The sequence below is a fragment of the Phyllobates terribilis genome, unplaced genomic scaffold (genome assembly GCF_046119375.1).
Source record: "Phyllobates terribilis strain yellow unplaced genomic scaffold, ASM4611937v1 Scaffold_9__5_contigs__length_417890890, whole genome shotgun sequence".
Classification (NCBI taxonomy): Eukaryota; Metazoa; Chordata; class Amphibia; order Anura; family Dendrobatidae; genus Phyllobates; species Phyllobates terribilis.
In genome coordinates, this window is record NW_027362769.1 from 280,506,040 (window position 1) to 280,525,674 (window position 19,635).

Genomic DNA, 19,635 nt, shown 5'->3' on the forward strand with positions numbered 1-19,635 from the left:
TACTCTCGCCTGTATGGCCTGCGACGTGGGTTCCTTTCTGCTCCCGGCCTGGTACGGCTTTACTGGTCCATTCTGTTGTGGCAGAGCCTCCAGGTTTCTTAGGCCAAGGAACATACAGTCCCCTGCGGACTGGTTATCTGCTGTGGGATGTGGAATCCTCCCAGCCTCAGACACCAAAGTCTGGTAACTTGTGTTCTTTGTCTGCCAAGACAGGCTCACTTCGCCTCTTGTCTCTGGCTTGTGGCTCTTCTACTGCCACACTTCCTCTTAGGGTGCAATACAGCTGTCCCTCTCTGCTCTGGACACTTCTCAGTGCTGAGACAGGTCGTCCAGTTCTCTCTAACCCTGCCCCCAGTTCCAGCTTTTATAGGGGCAGCTCTATCACTTTAATTGAACAAATACAGAGACACAAAGGGACTTGGTATGGGGTGATAGATTTGGCTAATGCTTTCTTCACCATACCAATTGATGAAAAATACAGGAATCAGTTTGCTTTCACATGGAAGGGAAGACAATATACTTTCACATGTCTTCCCCAAGGGTGGATACATAGTCCAACCATTTGTCACAGGGTAGTGGGAGAACACCTGGATGAGTTTATCCTTCCATCACACATGCAGATATCTCATTACATTGATGATATTATGGTGCAGGGAGAGACAGAAGAGGAAGTGGCCCAGCAGTTAAATGCTCTGAGGGAACACATGAGGAGTAAGGGATGGGAGATTAATCCTTAAAAGGTGCAGGGACCTGCACAAACAGTGAAGTCCCTTGGTATCTAATGGAGCAAGGGACACAGGGAAATGATCCCACAGGCGAGGCAAAAGATTCTTGATTTTGCCATTCCCAGAGATAAAACACAGACACAACAGTTTATAGGACTTTTTGGATTTTGGAGACGGCACATTCCACACCTCGGTCAAATACTCACACCCCTCTACAAGGTAACAAGGAAAAAATATCATGGGGTAAGGAGCAACAGGCAGCATTTGAACAAGCAAAGGAAGCAGTACAAAAGGCATTGGATCTGTGGCCGGTGTTGGATGATGAGCCTATAGAATTGAATGTGTCAGTACAGGAAAGGTATGCTAATTGGAGTCTGTGGCAAAAACAGGGGAGAAACAAAGTACCCTTAGGGTTTTGGAATAGAAAATTACCTGAAGCGGCCCAGCGCTATACTCCTTTTGAATGCCAGTTATTGGCGTGTTATTGGGCATTAATTGACACAGAACAGTTGACAATAGGACATGAGGTAACAATCAGACCAGAAATTCCAATCATGCAGTGGATACGTAGTACCCCAAAAACCCACCGCATAGGGCATGCCCAGGAATCATCAGTAATAAAATGGAAATGGTATATTCAGGATCGGGCAAAACCAGGAGTTAGTGGGAAAACAACATTGCATGAGAAAATAGCTAAAGTCCCAGTAGGACTTCAGCAGCAGGAGTTAGAGAGGTCAATTCAGGAATCACCTGTGGTATGGGGGGTTCCTTTTGAACAATTGAGTCATGAACAGCGGAAACATGTTTGGTTCACTGATGGGTCATCCAGGTATCGAGGTAACCATCGAGTGTAGAAGGCGGTGGAGTACCAGCCAGTAAGCAACAGGATGTTAATCACCACTGGTGAAGGGAAGTGTAGTCAATATGCAGAACTTTATGCAATTTACAGTGTTTTGAGACAGGAGTCACTGAGTGAATGTTATTTGTATACGGATTCATGGTCTGTGGCAAATGGATTGACTACATGGTTACCAACTTGGGCTCAGAATGATTGGAAAATATACAGCAAAGAAGTGTGGGGGAAAGAATTGTGGCAAGACATCTGGGCAATTGTGCAAAGAATTAAAGTGACTGTGTTTCATGTTGACGCTCATTGTGCTTCAGATACCCTGGAAAGACTTTTCAATACAATAGCAGATGAACATTCCAAAATATCAGTTGCTGATGCCAGTGAGGAACCGGACTCAGCTGAAAAATTACTTGGATTGGCTCAGTGGGCACATCAGAAATGCGGACATCTTGGAGAAAAAGCCACTTATCAGTGGGCACAAACCAGAGGGGTGCCCATCAGGTTAGATGTAATCAAGGAAACAATTATGAAATGTCCAGTATGCCAACATTCACAACAAAGACCTGTCCCCCATGTTGTTAGGGGTCAAATAGCCCGAGGTAAACTACCTGGACAAATTTGGCAGGTAGATTACATTGGTCCCCTTCCACAAGATGGAGGGTGTGTGTATGTATGCACGGCCGTGGATACATACTCAGGGTATATGATGGCTTGTCCGTGTAAAACGGCCAATGCTAACAGTACCATTAAAACCATGGAAACCATAATATTATATTACGGTATTCCATTGCAAATTCAGAGTGACAATGGTAGTCACTTCAAGAACAGGAAGGTCGCAGAGTTCTGCTCAGAACATAATATTGAGTGGATCTTTCATATCCCATATTATCCTCAAGCCGCAGGATTGGTGGAGCGGATGAATGGGCTATTGAAAGAACAGTTGAAGAAATTGGGAAACGGAAACTACAAAGGGTGGAGAAAACATTTAAGTGAAGCCCTTAACATTCTTAATAACAGTTGGAGGAGATAGAGGTTTTGGCTCCACTCATTCTCTGAATGATGGTGCAAAAATCTGGTTGAAGCAACCTGGAGATAAAGGTCCTCCAGAACCTGCAGAGGTGATCGCCCAAGGGGAAGACAATGTGTTAATAGTGATGAAGCCACGACAAGAGAAGTGGGAACATGTTTCTGCAGACAGGTGTTATCTCAGAGACTAATGTATATATTTCCATTTTAGATTCAAAATTGGAGATGGTGGATGATCGGTGTTACAGGCATGGTCCTTTTGGTCTCTGTCACTACCCAACCGTTATACAGAAGGGGAAAAGAAATGCCGGACGAGGAGAATGAGGCTTTATGGAAAATTAAGCAGAATTTATGGAGTTATTTGGCGCAACTGACAAACATGAGCCATTTTTGTGTGGCAAAGACTGCTACGGCTACAAATGTGTTAGAAACTTGTCTGGTAGCTATACCAACCCCCTTACGACTGTGGACCAAATTGATAAGGGGATTTATCCAAGATGAGGAGGTGGAAGAAGGAGATGTGCTTCAGAATTAAACATACAACCCGTATTACGCTTGTATAAACTGTACTGGAGAAGATTTTATTACTGAAGATATGATCACTATAAAGAGTCAAAACATTGCATCTGCTGAGTTATGTTATCAAATGACTTGCGACCAAAATAAAATAGGTAAATGCCAGCAAATGAAAATAGAAAGAAAAACAGGGAATAATGAGATTGATATTATTTGTAGTTCCCGTACAGGTAAAGATTGTAAGAAAATAAGGTCGGGGAAAAATATGAAGTGTAATAATACAGTAATTTCCCCCTCATACATACAACATGTAAAATTGCCCAAGGGGTGGATGTTTTCTTGTGGGAATATAACTTTTAATTATATTCCGGCCAATATAACAGGGGGGCCATGTGTTATCTCTAGATTAGGTTTAATGATGTATCCTTTATTCCCATCTCATAAAATTAAGCGTTCCAAAAGGGTATTTTCTCGCTTATCAGAAAATTGTAATTATAATGTAAATTTATTAACTGAATCAGAAATTCTAGGAATATATTTGACAATGGTAGGATCCCCTGTCATAACGGCATATGCTGCCCATACTGTAAGTGGATTATCTTGTCTTGTGGCTAGATCAATAAATATTACTAGTAGAGCCTTAGAGAATATATTATTGGATATACAAAGTTGCCGAAAAGCAATTTTACAAAATATGGCAACTATAGATTATTTGTTGTTAATTCATAATAATGGATGTCAGGAGTTTGATGGGATGTGTTGTTTTAATCTGTCTGATCACAGCCAAGATTTGCAGTCTCAAATAGATCAGTTACAGGATGATGTTAATCACGTCACACGAAGTAATGGTAAATGGTGGGACTGGTTATTTTCCTGGCTGCCTGATTTGGGGTATTTACGCTATATTTTAGGAGTAATTTTTGTAATAATTTGTGCATGTATTACGTTATGTTGCTGTATACAATGTATTCCTTCTTTGTTATCTCTATGTCGCTGTGACGGGTCTGGGAGGTGGAACCTCTGAGCAACTATACAAGGGGGCGGTCCTTGTAAGGAAGCGGGTGGCTCCCAGGGAAGACGGGCAGGTAGTCACGGCAAGTGACAGGGACAGTCTCTGGGTAGAAGGGCAGGTAGTCACGGCAAGTGACAGGGACAGTCTCTGGGTAGAAGGGCAGGTAGTCACGGCAAGTGACAGGGACAGTCTCTGGGTAGAAGGACAGCAGGCAGGTGGCTGGTGAGCGCTCCCAGGTGAGCGGGCGAGAGTCTCTGGACAGGCAGGTGGTCACGGCAAGTGACGGCAGAACCTCCAGGTAGACTAGCAGACAGGTAGCAGTTGGACGCTCCCAGGTGAGCGGGCAAGAGTCTCTGGATGGGCAGGTGGTCACGGCAAGTGACGGCAGAGCCTCCAGGTAGGCTAGCAGGCAGGTAGCAGGTGAGCGCTCCCAGGTGAGCGGGCAAGAGTCTCTGGACAGGCAGGTGGTCACGGCAAGTGATGGCAGAGCCTCCAGGTAGGCTAGCAGGCAGGTAGCAGGTGAGCGCTCCCAGGTGAGCGGGCAGGCTGGTCCATAGACAGACTGACAGGTGTCGGAAGGCAGACCGGCGGACCGCAGGCTTGCAAGCAGGTAAGCGGATATCAGGCAGGTATCAAGCAGGAATCTGGCAGGTGACTGGCAGGTAACAGGCAGGAATCTGGCAGGTGACTGGCAGGTAACAAGCAGGAATCTGGCAGGTGACTGGCAGGTAACTGGTAGCGGGACCTGAGGGCTGAAGCAGAGTGAAGGCTTTGCAACAACATTGCTCGGGCACCTCCATTTTGGAGGAGGTGCCTTATATATGGTGAAGTCCTCCGGCCATTGGCCGGGGACTCCTTAGGACGACGCTCGCGGCCCCTTTAAGAGAGGGGGAGCGCGCGCGCGCCCTAAGCGCCGTGGCCGGGAAGCAGCGCGCGCTGCCAGCAGAGCGGAAGGAAGACGCCGGGCACGGAGCGGAGAGGTGAGGGGAACAGCGTCCCTGCCTAGCAGGAGGCAGGGACGCCGACGCTACAGTACCCCCCCTTTAGGCCCCCCCTTTTTTAGGCCAGAGAGAAATTTATCAAGGATGAGAGGGGCATGGATGTTCTCCCGGGGCTCCCACGTTCTCTCCTCAGGACCAAACCCCTTCCAATCTACCAGAAAAAAGGTCTTTCCTCTTACCCTTTTGGTGGCCAGAATGTTCTCTACCTCAAACTCGTTCTCAGCGGAAACCGGAGCAGGGGGCGTACCTGTAGACTTGGAAAAAGAGTTAAGTACCACGGGTTTGAGGAGAGATACATGGAAGGAGTTAGGGATCCGTAAGTTGGCCGGGAGTTTCAATTTATAGGCCACCGGATTGATTTGTTTGATAACTTCCAGTGGGCCGATGAACCGAGGCCCTAACTTGTAGGAGGGAATCTTGAGCCGGACATACTTGGACGAGAGCCAGACTTTATCTCCAGGACGGAATTGTGGAGGATCCAGGCGTTTTTTGTCAGCGTGTTTTTTCATCCGCTCGGACGACTGAAGGAGTGCGGATCGGGTACTCTCCCAAATGGAGGAGAATTCGCTAATGAGAGATTCCGCAGCCGGATTGTCCACCGAGGTGGAGAGGGGAAATGGGATCCGAGGATGCTGACCGAAGACTACAAAAAACGGGGATTTGGAGGCAGATTCGCTCTCGTGATTATTGTAAGAGAATTCGGCCCATGGTAGGAGATCCACCCAGTCCGAATGGTGGGCATTAACGAAGTGCCGGAGGTAACTGGTCAGGATCTGATTGATCCGCTCCACTTGACCATTGGACTGTGGGTGGTAAGCGGAGGAGAAGTCCAGGGTGACGTCAAGCAGCTTACATGTGGCTCTCCAGAGGCGTGAGGTGAACTGAACCCCACGATCCGACACGATGTGGAGGGGCAGGCCATGGAGACGGAAGATGTGGCGGATAAAGTCTTTAGCCACTTCGGGTGCAGACGGGAAACCCGGCAGGGGAATGAAGTGCGCCATCTTGGAAAAGCGGTCAGCGACCACCCAAATGACCGTACAACCGGCAGAGACAGGGAGATCCGTTATAAAGTCCATAGCTATATGCTGCCACGGGGCAGCAGGTACTGGAAGAGGAAGGAGGCGACCGGCTGGCAGGTGTCTCGGAACTTTGTTGCGGGCGCAGGACACACAGGCTGAAACAAAGTCTATTACATCCTTGTGCAGGGTAGGCCACCAGTAATGCCGGGTAATAAGCTGGAGGGTCTTTTTCTGACCGGCGTGGCCAGCTAGCTTAGACGAGTGACCCCAGAGTAGGACCTTCTTCCGATCAGGTACTGTTACGAACGTCTTACCGGGAGGGAGAAGATTTAGATTCACGGGAGCCACCTGCATTACTCTGGCGGGATCAATGATGTGCTTCGGTTCCTCCTCTAGATCAGACACCAGGAAGGATCGGGACAAGGCGTCAGCTTTGATGTTTTTGTCTGCCGGGCGAAAATGAAGAACGAAATCAAAGCGGGCAAAAAACAAGGACCACCGGGCTTGGCGCGGGTTAAGTCTCTGGGCGCTCTGGAGGTAAGCCAAGTTCTTGTGGTCCGTGTAAATAATTCCCGGGTGAAGAGCCCCCTCGAGCAGGTAACGCCACTCCTCCAGTGCCAGCTTAATGGCCAATAACTCTCGATCTCCTATAGAATAATTGCGCTCAGAAGAGGAGAAGAGTTTGGAGAAGAAGCCGCAAGTTACCATTCTTCCGGAAGGCGACTTTTGGGTAAGTACCGCTCCGGCTCCAGAGGAGGAGGCGTTAACTTCCAGGAAGAATTGTTTGTTGCCGTCCGGACGATGCAGCACCGGGGCGGAAGAGAAAGCCTGTTTTAAGGAAAGAAAGGCTTCCTCTGCTTCGGGCGGCCATTCTCTGGGATTAGTGCCCTTACGGGTGAGCGCAGAGATTGGGGCAGTCCGGGAAGAGAAGTGCGGTATGAAGAGGCGGTAGTAGTTGGCGAAACCCAGGAACCGCTGAATAGCCTTCAACCCCTCTGGTCGGGGCCACTTCTGGATGGCAGACAGTTTCTCAGGATCCATTCGTAGGCCGGTCTGAGAGATTATGTAGCCCAGAAACGGAAGCGAGGTCTGCTCAAAGAGGCACTTCTCATATTTAGCGTAGAGGTGGTTCTGCCTGAGCCTGAGCAGGACCTGACGAACGTCCCTCCGGTGAGTAGGAAGATCCGGAGAGAAGACCAAGATATCGTCCAGATACACCACCACGCAGGAGTAGAGAAGATCACGGAAGATGTCATTGACCAACTCTTGAAAGACGGCAGGAGCGTTACAGAGACCGAAGGGCATTACCAGGTATTCATAGTGGCCGTCCCGGGTGTTGAATGCCGTCTTCCATTCATCCCCCTGACGGATACGGACCAGGTTATACGCCCCACGGAGGTCCAGCTTGGTGAAGATTCTAGCCCCCCTCAGACGGTCAAATAATTCCGGAATGAGCGGAAGGGGGTATTTATTCTTCACCGTGATCTGGTTAAGGCCTCTATAGTCTATACAGGGACGGAGTGAGCCGTCCTTCTTTTTGACGAAGAAGAAGCCTGCTCCCGCCGGGGAAGTAGATTTCCGGATGAATCCCTGGGCCAGATTCTCCTCAATATATTCTGACATGGATCGGGTCTCAGCAGCGGACAAAGGGTAAATGTGCCCACGGGGAGGAGTAGCGCAGGGCATCAGGTCGATTGGGCAGTCGTATGGTCTATGAGGGGGTAATGTCTCTGCCTCCTTTTTATTAAAGACGTCCGCATACGACCAATAAGGAGCCGGAAAACCAGGTAGATTGGCTGGAGTAGGAGAAGGACGGACAGGATGGACGGGAGCTAAACAAGTCTTATGGCAGTCCTGTCCCCAGCGAAGGACTTCTCCGGTCTGCCAATCAAGCACGGGTGCATGTCTCTGAAGCCAAGATAGGCCTAGTAAGAGGGCGTGAGAGAGTCCAGGCAGAACATGAAAGAAGATGCTCTCAGAGTGCAGCATTCCCACCTACAGGGTTATGGATTCGGTGATGAGTTGGATGGGATGTGGTAAGAGGCCCCCATCCACGGCAGCGACAGATAAGGGTACAGCTAGAGGTTTGGTGGGAATGCGGTATTTCTCTACCAGAGACTGAGAAATGAGATTTCCGGCAGCTCCAGAGTCAAGTTGGGCTAGTTCAAAATAACGGTTCTCCCCGCAAATGATAGAGACTGACAGCAACAGAGATGGAGAGGGTTTACTCTTGTCTAGGACGACCTCTCTGAGCGATCCTAGACACAGGCGTTTCCCGACCTCTCCGGGCAGGAATGGATCCGGTGCTCCTTACTGCCACAGTAGAAGCAGCTCCCCTCGGCACGGCGTAACTCTTGACAGGTTTTGACCATCTTGGTCTGGTCGACCTGCATAGGCTCGGGTGAGTGCGCCTGGGTAGTAACGGGAAAAGTGACAGGTTTCTGGAAGGTAGGGGCTAGACGTGGAAACCTCCTCTCACGGGTGACCTCTTTGGCGCGCTCCTGGAACCGGATGTCAATCCGGGTGGCAAGTGTTATTAAGTCGTCGAGAGTGGTAGGAATGTCCCGACCGGCGAGTTCATCTTTAATACGGCCGGACAGACCCTCCCAAAAGACAGACACCAGGGCGTTGTTATCCCAGGCCAGCTCCGAAGCAAGGGTACGGAACCGTATGGCATATTGGCCCACGGAGAGATTTCCTTGACGGAGGCGTAGCAGAGAAGATGCGGATGAGGTCTTCCGTCCTGATTCGTCGAAGACTTTCCAGAAGGCCGTGAGAAAGGCTGGCAGGTTGGACACCAGGGGGTCTCCGCTCTCCCATAGAGGATTTAGCCAAGCCAGTGCCTCTCCTGTGAGATGGGACATGATGAAGGCTACTCTGGCTCGGTCGCTGGAAAACTGGTGTGTCAACAGTTCGAAGTGCAGAGTGCACTGGTTAATGAAGCCCCGTGCCTGGCTGGGATCTCCGCCAAAACGAGGAGGGGCGGAGAGGCGGGGACCGGGAAGAGATGCCATGGTGTTGATGGGCTGCGGCGGTGCCGGGGTAGTAAGTGTGCGAGTGGAGGCTGCTCCCGAAGAGGTAGTCAATGTGTCCAGGCGGGAGTTAACACCACGCAGGTGACTCAGGATGGACTCCTGTTGGGACCTCTGACGGGAAAGTTCATGACATAGGTCCGAGAGCGAGGGAGCTTGGGTGCCACCGGGTTCCATGGCCCGAGCAAACTGTAACGGGTCTGGGAGGTGGAACCTCTGAGCAACTATACAAGGGGGCGGTCCTTGTAAGGAGGCGGGTGGCTCCCAGGGAAGACGGGCAGGTAGTCACGGCAAGTGACAGGGACAGTCTCTGGGTAGAAGGGCAGGTAGTCACGGCAAGTGACAGGGACAGTCTCTGGGTAGAAGGGCAGGTAGTCACGGCAAGTGACAGGGACAGTCTCTGGGTAGAAGGACAGCAGGCAGGTGGCTGGTGAGCTCTCCCAGGTGAGCGGGCGAGAGTCTCTGGACAGACAGGTGGTCACGGCAAGTGACGGCAGAATCTCCAGGTAGACTAGCAGACAGGTAGCAGGTGGACGCTCCCAGGTGAGCGGGCAAGAGTCTCTGGACGGGCAGGTGGTCACGGCAAGTGACGGCAGAGCCTCCAGGTAGGCTAGCAGGCAGGTAGCAGGTGAGCGCTCCCAGGTGAGCGGGCAAGAGTCTCTGGAAAGGCAGGTGATCACGGCAAGTGACAGCAGAGCCTCCAGGTAGGCTAGCAGGCAGGTAGCAGGTGAGCGCTCCCAGGTGAGCGGGCAAGAGTCTCTGGACAGGCAGGTGGTCATGGCAAGTGACGGTAGAGCCTCCAGGTAGGCTTGCAGGCAGGTAGTAGGTGAGCGCTCCCAGTTGAGCGGGCAAGAGTCTCTGGACAGGCAGGTGGTCACGGCAAGTGACGGCAGAGCCTCCAGGTAGGCTAGTAGGCAGGTAGCAGGTGAGCGCTCCCAGGTGAGCGGGCAGGCTGGTCCATAGACAGACTGACAGGTGTCGGAAGGCAGACCGGTGGACCGCAGGCTTGCAAGCAGGTAAGCGGATATCAGGCAGGTATCAAGCAGGAATCTGGCAGGTGACTGGCAGGTAACAGGCAGGAATCTGGCAGGTGACTGGCAGGTAACAAGCAGGAATCTGGCAGGTGACTGGCAGGTAACTGGTAGCGGGACCTGAGGGCTGAAGCAGAGTGAAGGCTTTGCAACAACATTGCTCGGGCACCTCCATTTTGGAGGAGGTGCCTTATATATGGTGAAGTCCTCCGGCCATTGGCCGGGGACTCCTTAGGACGACGCGCGCGGCCCCTTTAAGAGAGGGGGAGCGCGCGCGCACCCTAAGCACCGTGGCCAGGAAGCAGCGCGCGCTGCCAGCAGAGCGGGAGGAAGACGCCGGGCACGGAGCGGAGAGGTGAGGGGAACAGCGTCCCTGCCTAGCAGGAGGCAGGGACGCCAACGCTACAGTCGCTCATCTGTTGAAGTTATTCCTTTGGGATATGGCATTGGATATAAATAATATATGGTTTCAGATAACCAAGGGTGGATTGTATTATGAACATGAAAAATGGCTATTTTATATTTCGAATCCATATTGAAATATAAACCAGACATATCAGCATGTGTAGATGTCTTACCTCAAGTAGACTAGGGGTCATTAGTTCAGACATACTAAAGCATTAGGTTAAGTTTGCTGAGGTTTAATCTTTATTACTGAAGGGAATTAGCCTTTTGTATACGCTGTGTTTGCTAGAACCAGAGACAGACGATTGCACAATATTGTAAATAAAACTACAGATATATGGCTTAAGATGGAGAAGCTTATTGTAGTACCAAAAATATAAGTGGCTATCTGAAACGCATTATGATGTATCCAACCTTTAATCAATATTCTAATTATATATTCCAAGTTAAGGTATACTTTATCAGTGAATGTATCTCATTGATACATAGCTTCTTAACACAATATACTGTCTGGGAAGAAAACCTTGTTCTGATTTATAACCCTGTGTAGCATTTACTCTTATCATATGTAAACATTCTGACAAAAGGAGAATGGTCCGTGAACAGGTCTTGTCCGGCATTGTTTATCTGTGATAGCTGGCCACTATCACGGGATTTGAATGTTGGACAACAACCTATGAACTTTCATGCTTACGTAATATTAGGTTGGGTAAGCCTTTTCTAAAAAGTATAAAGCTGTTGAAGAATTCAGTTATGGCAGAAGCATTGTGGACCTGTGAAGGGGACGCCCTTCACAGTGTAGGGGACCTAGTATGCATTCTCTGCCCATCGCTGAGCGCTTCTCCAGCTGAAGTTTCCGGACAGATGATGTATATGCTACTAGGGAAATCTTTTTCTTCTGCTATCCAATAGTAAGTATGTGACCTTTATAAGTATTTAACCTTAGTAACCTTTAATCTACAATAGTGTACGCAATATCATAATATCATACTATTCCTTTGATTTTGTATTTTATCTTTCAAATTATCTATTATAAATAAAATTGTGTTATATTACAAATGGTTGCCTTCTTTAAAGCTGTATCCGAACCTTATTGCTAAAAAAAACTTGGCAATACAAGTATATAGAGGATCTGTCAGCTCTCCTGTGTGGTGTAGCATATAGAGGATCTGTCAGCTCTCCTGTGTGGTGTAGTATATAGAGGATCTGTCAGCTCTCCTGTGTGGTGTAGTATGTAGAGGATCTGTCAGCTCTCCTGTGTGCTGTAGTATATAGAGGATCTGTCAGCTCTCCTGTGTGGTGTAGCATATAGAGGATCTGTCAGCTCTCCTGTGTGGTGTAGTATGTAGAGGATGTGTCAGCTCTCCTGTGTGGTGTAGTATATAGAGGATCTGTCAGCTCTCCTATGTGGTGTAGTATATAGAAGATGTTAGCTCTCCTGTTTTGTGTAGTATATAGAAGATGTTAGCTCTCCTGTGTGGTGTAGTATATAGAGGATCTGTCAGCTCTCTTGTGTGGTTTAGTATATAGAGGATGTGTCAGCTCTCCTGTGTGGTGTAGTATATAGAGGATCTGTCAGCTCTCCTGTGTGGTGTAGTATATAGAGGATCTGTCAGCTCTCCTGTGTGGTGTAGTATATAGAGGATCTGTCAGCTCTCCTGTGTGGTGTAGTATATAGAGGATCTATCAGCTCTCCTGTGTGGTGTAGTATATAGAGGATCTGTCAGCTCTCCTGTGTGGTGTAGTATATAGAGGATCTGTCAGCTCTCCTGTGTGGTGTAGTATATAGAGGATGTGTCCGCTGTCCTGTGTGGTGTAGTATATAGAGGATCTGTCCTGTGTGCTGTAGTATATAGAGAATCTGTCAGGTCTCCTGTGTGGTGTAGTATATAGAGGATGTGTCAGCTCTCCTGTGTGGTGTAGTATATAGAGGATCTGTCATCTCTCCTGTGTGGTGTAGTATATAGAGTATGTGTCAGCTCTCCTGTGTGGTGTAGTATATAGAAGATGTTAGCTCTCCTGTGTGGTGCAGTATATAGAGGATCTGTCGGCTCTCCTGTGTGGTATAGTCTATAGAGGATCTGTCAGCTCCCCTGTGTTGTGTAGTATATAGAGCATCTGTCGTGTGTGGTGTAGTATATAGAGGATCTGTCAGCTCTCCTGTGTGGTGTAGTATATAAGGGATCTGTCAGCTCTTCTGTGTGATGTAGTATATAGAGAGTCTGTCAGCTCTTCTGTGTGGTGTAGTATATAGAGGATCTGTCAGCTCTCCTGTGTGGTGTAGTATATAGAAGGTCAGCTCTCCTGTGTGGTGTAATATATAGAGGATCTGTCAGCTCTCCTGTGTGGAGTAGTATATAGAGGATCTGTCAGCTCTCCCGTGTGGTGTAGTATATAGAAGATGTTAGCTCTCCTGTGTTGTGTAGTATAGAGTATAGAGGATGTGTCAGCTCTCCTGTGTGGTGTAGCATATAGAGGATCTGTCAGCTCTCCTGTGTGGAGTAGTATATAGAGGATCTGTCAGCTCTCCCGTGTGGTGTAGTATATAGAAGATGTTAGCTCTCCTGTGTTGTGTAGTATATAGAAGATGTTAGCTCTCCTGTGTGGTGTAGTATATAGAGGATCTGTCAGCTCTTCTGTGTGGTGTAGTATATAGAGGATCTGTCAGCTCTTCTGTGTGGTGTAGTATATAGAGGATATGTCAGCTCTTCTGTGTTGCGTAGTATATAGAGGATCTGTCAGCTCTCCTGTGTGGTGTAGTATATAGAGGATCTGTCAGCTCTCCTGTGTGGTGTAGTATATTGAGGATCTGTCAGCTCTCCTGTGTGATGTAGTATATAGAGGATCTGTAAGCTCTCCTGTGTGGTGTAGTATATAGAGGATCTGTCAGCTCTCCTGTGTGGTTTAGTATATAGAGGATGTGTCAGCTCTCCTGTGTGGTGTAGTATATAGAGGATCTGTCGGCTCTCCTGTGTGGTGTAGTATATAGAGGGTCTGTCAGCTCTCCTGTGTGGTGTAGTTTATAGAGGATCTGTCAGCTCTCCTGTGTGGTGTAGTATATAGAAGATGTGCCCTGTGTGGTGTAATATATAGAGGATCTGTCAGCTCTCCTGTGTGGTGTAGTATATAGAAGATGTTAGCTCTCCTGTGTGGTGTAGTATATAGAAGATGTTAGCTCTCCTGTGTGGTGTAGTATATAGAGGATCTGTCAGCTCTCCTGTGTGGTTTAGTATATAGAGGATGTGTCAGCTCTCCTGTGTGGTGTAGTATATAGAGGATCTGTCGGCTCTCCTGTGTGGTGTAGTATACAGAGGATCTGTCAGCTCTCCTGTGTGGTGTAGTATATAGAGCATCTGTCAGCTCTCCTGTGTGGTGTAGTATACAGAGGGTCTGTCAGTTCTCCTGTGTGGTGCAGTATATAGAGGATCTGTAAGCTCTCCTGTGTGGTGTAGTATATAGAGGATCTGTCAGCTCTCCTGTGCGGTTTAGTATATAGAGGATGTGTCAGCTCTCCTGTGTGGTGTAGTATATAGAGGATCTGTCGGCTCTCCTCTGTGTTGTAGTATACAGAGGATCTGTCAGCTCTCCTGTGTGGTGTAGTATATAGAGCATCTGTCAGCTCTCCTGTGTGGTGTAGTATACAGAGGGTCTGTCAGTTCTCCTGTGTGGTGCAGTATATAGAGGATCTGTCAGCTCTCCTGTGTGGTGTAGTATATAGAGGATCTGTCCGCTCTCCTGTGTGGTGTAGTATACAGAGGATCTGACAGCTCTCCTGTGTGGTGTAGTATATAGAGGATCTCTCAGCTCTCCTGTGTGGTGTAGTATATAGAGGATCTGTCAGCTCTCCTGTGTGGTGTAGTATATAGAGGATCTGTCAGCTCTCCTGTGTGGTGTAGTATATAGAGGATCTGTCAGCTCTCCTGTGTTGTAGTATATAGAGGATCTGTCAGCTCTCCTGTGTGGTGTAGTATATAGAGGATGTGTCCGCTGTCCTGTGTGGTGTAGTATATAGAGGATCTGTCCTGTGTGCTGTAGTATATAGAGAATCTGTCAGGTCTCCTGTGTGGTGTAGTATATAGAGGATGTGTCAGCTCTCCTGTGTGGTGTAGTATATAGAGGATCTGTCATCTCTCCTGTGTGGTGTAGTATATAGAGTATGTGTCAGCTCTCCTGTGTGGTGTAGTATATAGAAGATGTTAGCTCTCCTGTGTGGTGCAGTATATAGAGGATCTGTCGGCTCTCCTGTGTGGTATAGTCTATAGAGGATCTGTCAGCTCCCCTGTGTTGTGTAGTATATAGAGCATCTGTCGTGTGTGGTGTAGTATATAGAGGATCTGTCAGCTCTCCTGTGTGGTGTAGTATATAAGGGATCTGTCAGCTCTTCTGTGTGATGTAGTATATAGAGAGTCTGTCAGCTCTTCTGTGTGGTGTAGTATATAGAGGATCTGTCAGCTCTCCTGTGTGGTGTAGTATATAGAAGGTCAGCTCTCCTGTGTGGTGTAATATATAGAGGATCTGTCAGCTCTCCTGTGTGGAGTAGTATATAGAGGATCTGTCAGCTCTCCCGTGTGGTGTAGTATATAGAAGATGTTAGCTCTCCTGTGTTGTGTAGTATAGAGTATAGAGGATGTGTCAGCTCTCCTGTGTGGTGTAGCATATAGAGGATCTGTCAGCTCTCCTGTGTGGAGTAGTATATAGAGGATCTGTCAGCTCTCCCGTGTGGTGTAGTATATAGAAGATGTTAGCTCTCCTGTGTTGTGTAGTATATAGAAGATGTTAGCTCTCCTGTGTGGTGTAGTATATAGAGGATCTGTCAGCTCTTCTGTGCGGTGTAGTATATAGAGGATCTGTCAGCTCTTCTGTGTGGTGTAGTATATAGAGGATATGTCAGCTCTTCTGTGTTGCGTAGTATATAGAGGATCTGTCAGCTCTCCTGTGTGGTGTAGTATATAGAGGATCTGTCAGCTCTCCTGTGTGGTGTAGTATATTGAGGATCTGTCAGCTCTCCTGTGTGATGTAGTATATAGAGGATCTGTAAGCTCTCCTGTGTGGTGTAGTATATAGAGGATCTGTCAGCTCTCCTGTGTGGTTTAGTATATAGAGGATGTGTCAGCTCTCCTGTGTGGTGTAGTATATAGAGGATCTGTCGGCTCTCCTGTGTGGTGTAGTATATAGAGGGTCTGTCATCTCTCCTGTGTGGTGTAGTTTATAGAGGATCTGTCAGCTCTCCTGTGTGGTGTAGTATATAGAAGATGTGCCCTGTGTGGTGTAATATATAGAGGATCTGTCAGCTCTCCTGTGTGGTGTAGTATATAGAAGATGTTAGCTCTCCTGTGTGGTGTAGTACATAGAAGATGTTAGCTCTCCTGTGTGGTGTAGTATATAGAGGATCTGTCAGCTCTCCTGTGTGGTTTAGTATATAGAGGATGTGTCAGCTCTCCTGTGTGGTGTAGTATATAGAGGATTTGTCGGCTCTCCTGTGTGGTGTAGTATACAGAGGATCTGTCAGCTCTCCTGTGTGGTGTAGTATATAGAGCATCTGTCAGCTCTCCTGTGTGGTGTAGTATACAGAGGGTCTGTCAGTTCTCCTGTGTGGTGCAGTATATAGAGGATCTGTAAGCTCTCCTGTGTGGTGTAGTATATAGAGGATCTGTCAGCTCTCCTGTGCGGTTTAGTATATAGAGGATGTGTCAGCTCTCCTGTGTGGTGTAGTATATAGAGGATCTGTCGGCTCTCCTCTGTGTTGTAGTATACAGAGGATCTGTCAGCTCTCCTGTGTGGTGTAGTATATAGAGCATCTGTCAGCTCTCCTGTGTGGTGTAGTATACAGAGGGTCTGTCAGTTCTCCTGTGTGGTGCAGTATATAGAGGATCTGTCAGCTCTCCTGTGTGGTGTAGTATATAGAGGATCTGTCCGCTCTCCTGTGTGGTGTAGTATACAGAGGATCTGACAGCTCTCCTGTGTGGTGTAGTATATAGAGGATCTCTCAGCTCTCCTGTGTGGTGTAGTATATAGAGGATCTGTCAGCTCTCCTGTGTGGTGTAGTATATAGAGGATCTGTCAGCTCTCCTGTGTGGTGTAGTATATAGAGGATCTGTCAGCTCTCCTGTGTTGTAGTATATAGAGGATCTGTCAGCTCTCCTGTGTGGTGTAGTATATAGAGGGTCTGTCAGCTCTCCTGTGTGGTGTAGTTTATAGAGGATCTGTCAGCTCTCCTGTGTGGTGTAGTATATAGAGGATCTGTCAGCTCTCCTGTGTGGTGTAGTATATAGAAGATGTTAGCTCTCCTGTGTGGTGTAGTATATGGAAGATGTTAGCTCTCCTGTGTGGTGTAGTATATAGAAGATGTTAGCTCTCCTGTGTGGTGTAGTATATAGAGGATCTATCAGCTCTCCTGTGTGGTGTAGTATATAGAGGATCTGTCAGCTCTCCTGTGTGGTGTAGTATATGGAGGATCTGTCAGCTCTCCTGTGTGGTGTAGTATATAGAGGATGTGTCAGCTCTCCTGTGTGGTGTAGTATATAGAGGATCTGTCAGCTTTTCTGTGTGGTGTAGTATATAGAGGATCTGTCAGCTCTCCTGTGTGGTGTAGTATATAGAGGATGTGTCAGCTCTCCTGTGTGGTGTAGTATATAGAGGATCTGTCGCTCTCCTGTGTGCTGTGGTATATAGAGGATCTGTCAGCTCTCCTGTGTGGTGTAGTGTATAGATGATCTGTCTGCTTTCCTGTGTGGTGTAGTATATAGAGGATCTGTCAACTCTCCTGTGTGGTGTAGTATATAGAGGATCTGTCGGCTCTCCTGTGTGGTGTAGTATATAGAGGATGTGTCAGCTCTCCTGTGTGGTGTAGTATATAGAGGATGCGTCAGCTCTCCTGTGTGGTGTAGTATATAGAGGATCTGTCAGCTCTCCTGTGTGGTGTAGTATATAGAGGATCTGTCGCTCTCCTGTGTGGTGTAGTATATAGAGGATGTGTCAGCTCTACTGTGTGGTCTAGTATATAGAGGATCTGTCAGCTCTCCTATGGGGTGTAGTATATAGAGGATCTGTCAGCTCTCCTGTGTGGTGTAGTATATAGAGGATCTGTCGCTCTCCTGTGTGGTGTAGTATATAGAGGATCTGTCAGCTCTCCTGTGTGTTGTAGTATGTAGAGGATCTGTCAGCTCTACTGTGTGGTCTAGTATATAGAGGATCTGTCAGCTCTCCTGTGTGGTGTAGTATATAGAGGATCTGTCCTGTGTGGTGTAATATATAGAGGATCTGTCAGCTCTCCTGTGTGGTGTAGTATATAGAAGATGTTAGCTCTCCTGTGTGGTGTAGTATGTAGAGGATGTCAGCTCTCCTGTGTGGTGTAGTATATAGAGGATCTGTCAGCTCTCCTGTGTGCTGTAGTATATAGAGGATGTGTCAGCTCTCCTGTGTGGTGTAGTATATAGAGGATCTGTCAGCTCTTCTGTGTGGTGTAGTATATAGAGGATCTGTCATCTCTCCTGTGTGGTGTAGTATATAGAGTATGTGTCAGCTCTCCTGTGTGGTGTAGTATATAGAAGATGTTAGCTCTCCTGTGTGGTGCAGTATATAGAGGATCTGTCGGCTCTCCTGTGTGGTATAGTCTATAGAGGATCTGTCAGCTCCCCTGTGTTGTGTAGTATATAGAGCATCTGTCGTGTGTGGTGTAGTATATAGAGGATCTGTCAGCTCTCCTGTGTGGTGTAGTATATAAGGGATCTGTCAGCTCTTCTGTGTGATGTAGTATATAGAGAGTCTGTCAGCTCTTCTGTGTGGTGTAGTATATAGAGGATCTGTCAGCTCTCCTGTGTGGTGTAGTATATAGAAGGTCAGCTCTCCTGTGTGGTGTAATATATAGAGGATCTGTCAGCTCTCCTGTGTGGAGTAGTATATAGAGGATCTGTCAGCTCTCCCGTGTGGTGTAGTATATAGAAGATGTTAGCTCTCCTGTGTTGTGTAGTATAGAGTATAGAGGATGTGTCAGCTCTCCTGTGTGGTGTAGCATATAGAGGATCTGTCAGCTCTCCTGTGTGGAGTAGTATATAGAGGATCTGTCAGCTCTCCCGTGTGGTGTAGTATATAGAAGATGTTAGCTCTCCTGTGTTGTGTAGTATATAGAAGATGTTAGCTCTCCTGTGTGGTGTAGTATATAGAGGATCTGTCAGCTCTTCTGTGCGGTGTAGTATATAGAGGATCTGTCAGCTCTTCTGTGTGGTGTAGTATATAGAGGATATGTCAGCTCTTCTGTGTTGCGTAGTATATAGAGGATCTGTCAGCTCTCCTGTGTGGTGTAGTATATAGAGGATCTGTCAGCTCTCCTGTGTGGTGTAGTATATTGAGGATCTGTCAGCTCTCCTGTGTGATGTAGTATATAGAGGATCTGTAAGCTCTCCTGTGTGGTGTAGTATATAGAGGATCTGTCAGCTCTCCTGTGTGGTTTAGTATATAGAGGATGTGTCAGCTCTCCTGTGTGGTGTAGTATATAGAGGATCTGTCGGCTCTCCTGTGTGGTGTAGTATATAGAGGGTCTGTCATCTCTCCTGTGTGGTGTAGTTTATAGAGGATCTGTCAGCTCTCCTGTGTGGTGTAGTATATAGAAGATGTGCCCTGTGTGGTGTAATATATAGAGGATCTGTCAGCTCTCCTGTGTGGTGTAGTATATAGAAGATGTTAGCTCTCCTGTGTGGTGTAGTACATAGAAGATGTTAGCTCTCCTGTGTGGTGTAGTATATAGAGGATCTGTCAGCTCTCCTGTGTGGTTTAGTATATAGAGGATGTGTCAGCTCTCCTGTGTGGTGTAGTATATAGAGGATTTGTCGGCTCTCCTGTGTGGTGTAGTATACAGAGGATCTGTCAGCTCTCCTGTGTGGTGTAGTATATAGAGCATCTGTCAGCTCTCCTGTGTGGTGTAGTATACAGAGGGTCTGTCAGTTCTCCTGTGTGGTGCAGTATATAGAGGATCTGTAAGCTCTCCTGTGTGGTGTAGTATATAGAGGATCTGTCAGC

The 19,635-nt window shown here is 47.7% G+C and overlaps 1 long non-coding RNA gene across 1 annotated transcript in view; it reads left to right on the forward strand.

Moving 5' to 3' along the window:
- LOC141162095 (uncharacterized) overlaps window positions 1–4,339 on the forward strand; it is a 181,746-nt gene extending 177,407 nt beyond the window's left edge. Inside the window, exon 3 of the long non-coding RNA XR_012250737.1 lies at window positions 2,813–4,339. This is a non-coding gene — a long non-coding RNA (uncharacterized lncRNA). The remainder of the gene's footprint in view (window positions 1–2,812) is intronic.
- Window positions 4,340–19,635: the final 15,296 nt, after the last annotated feature.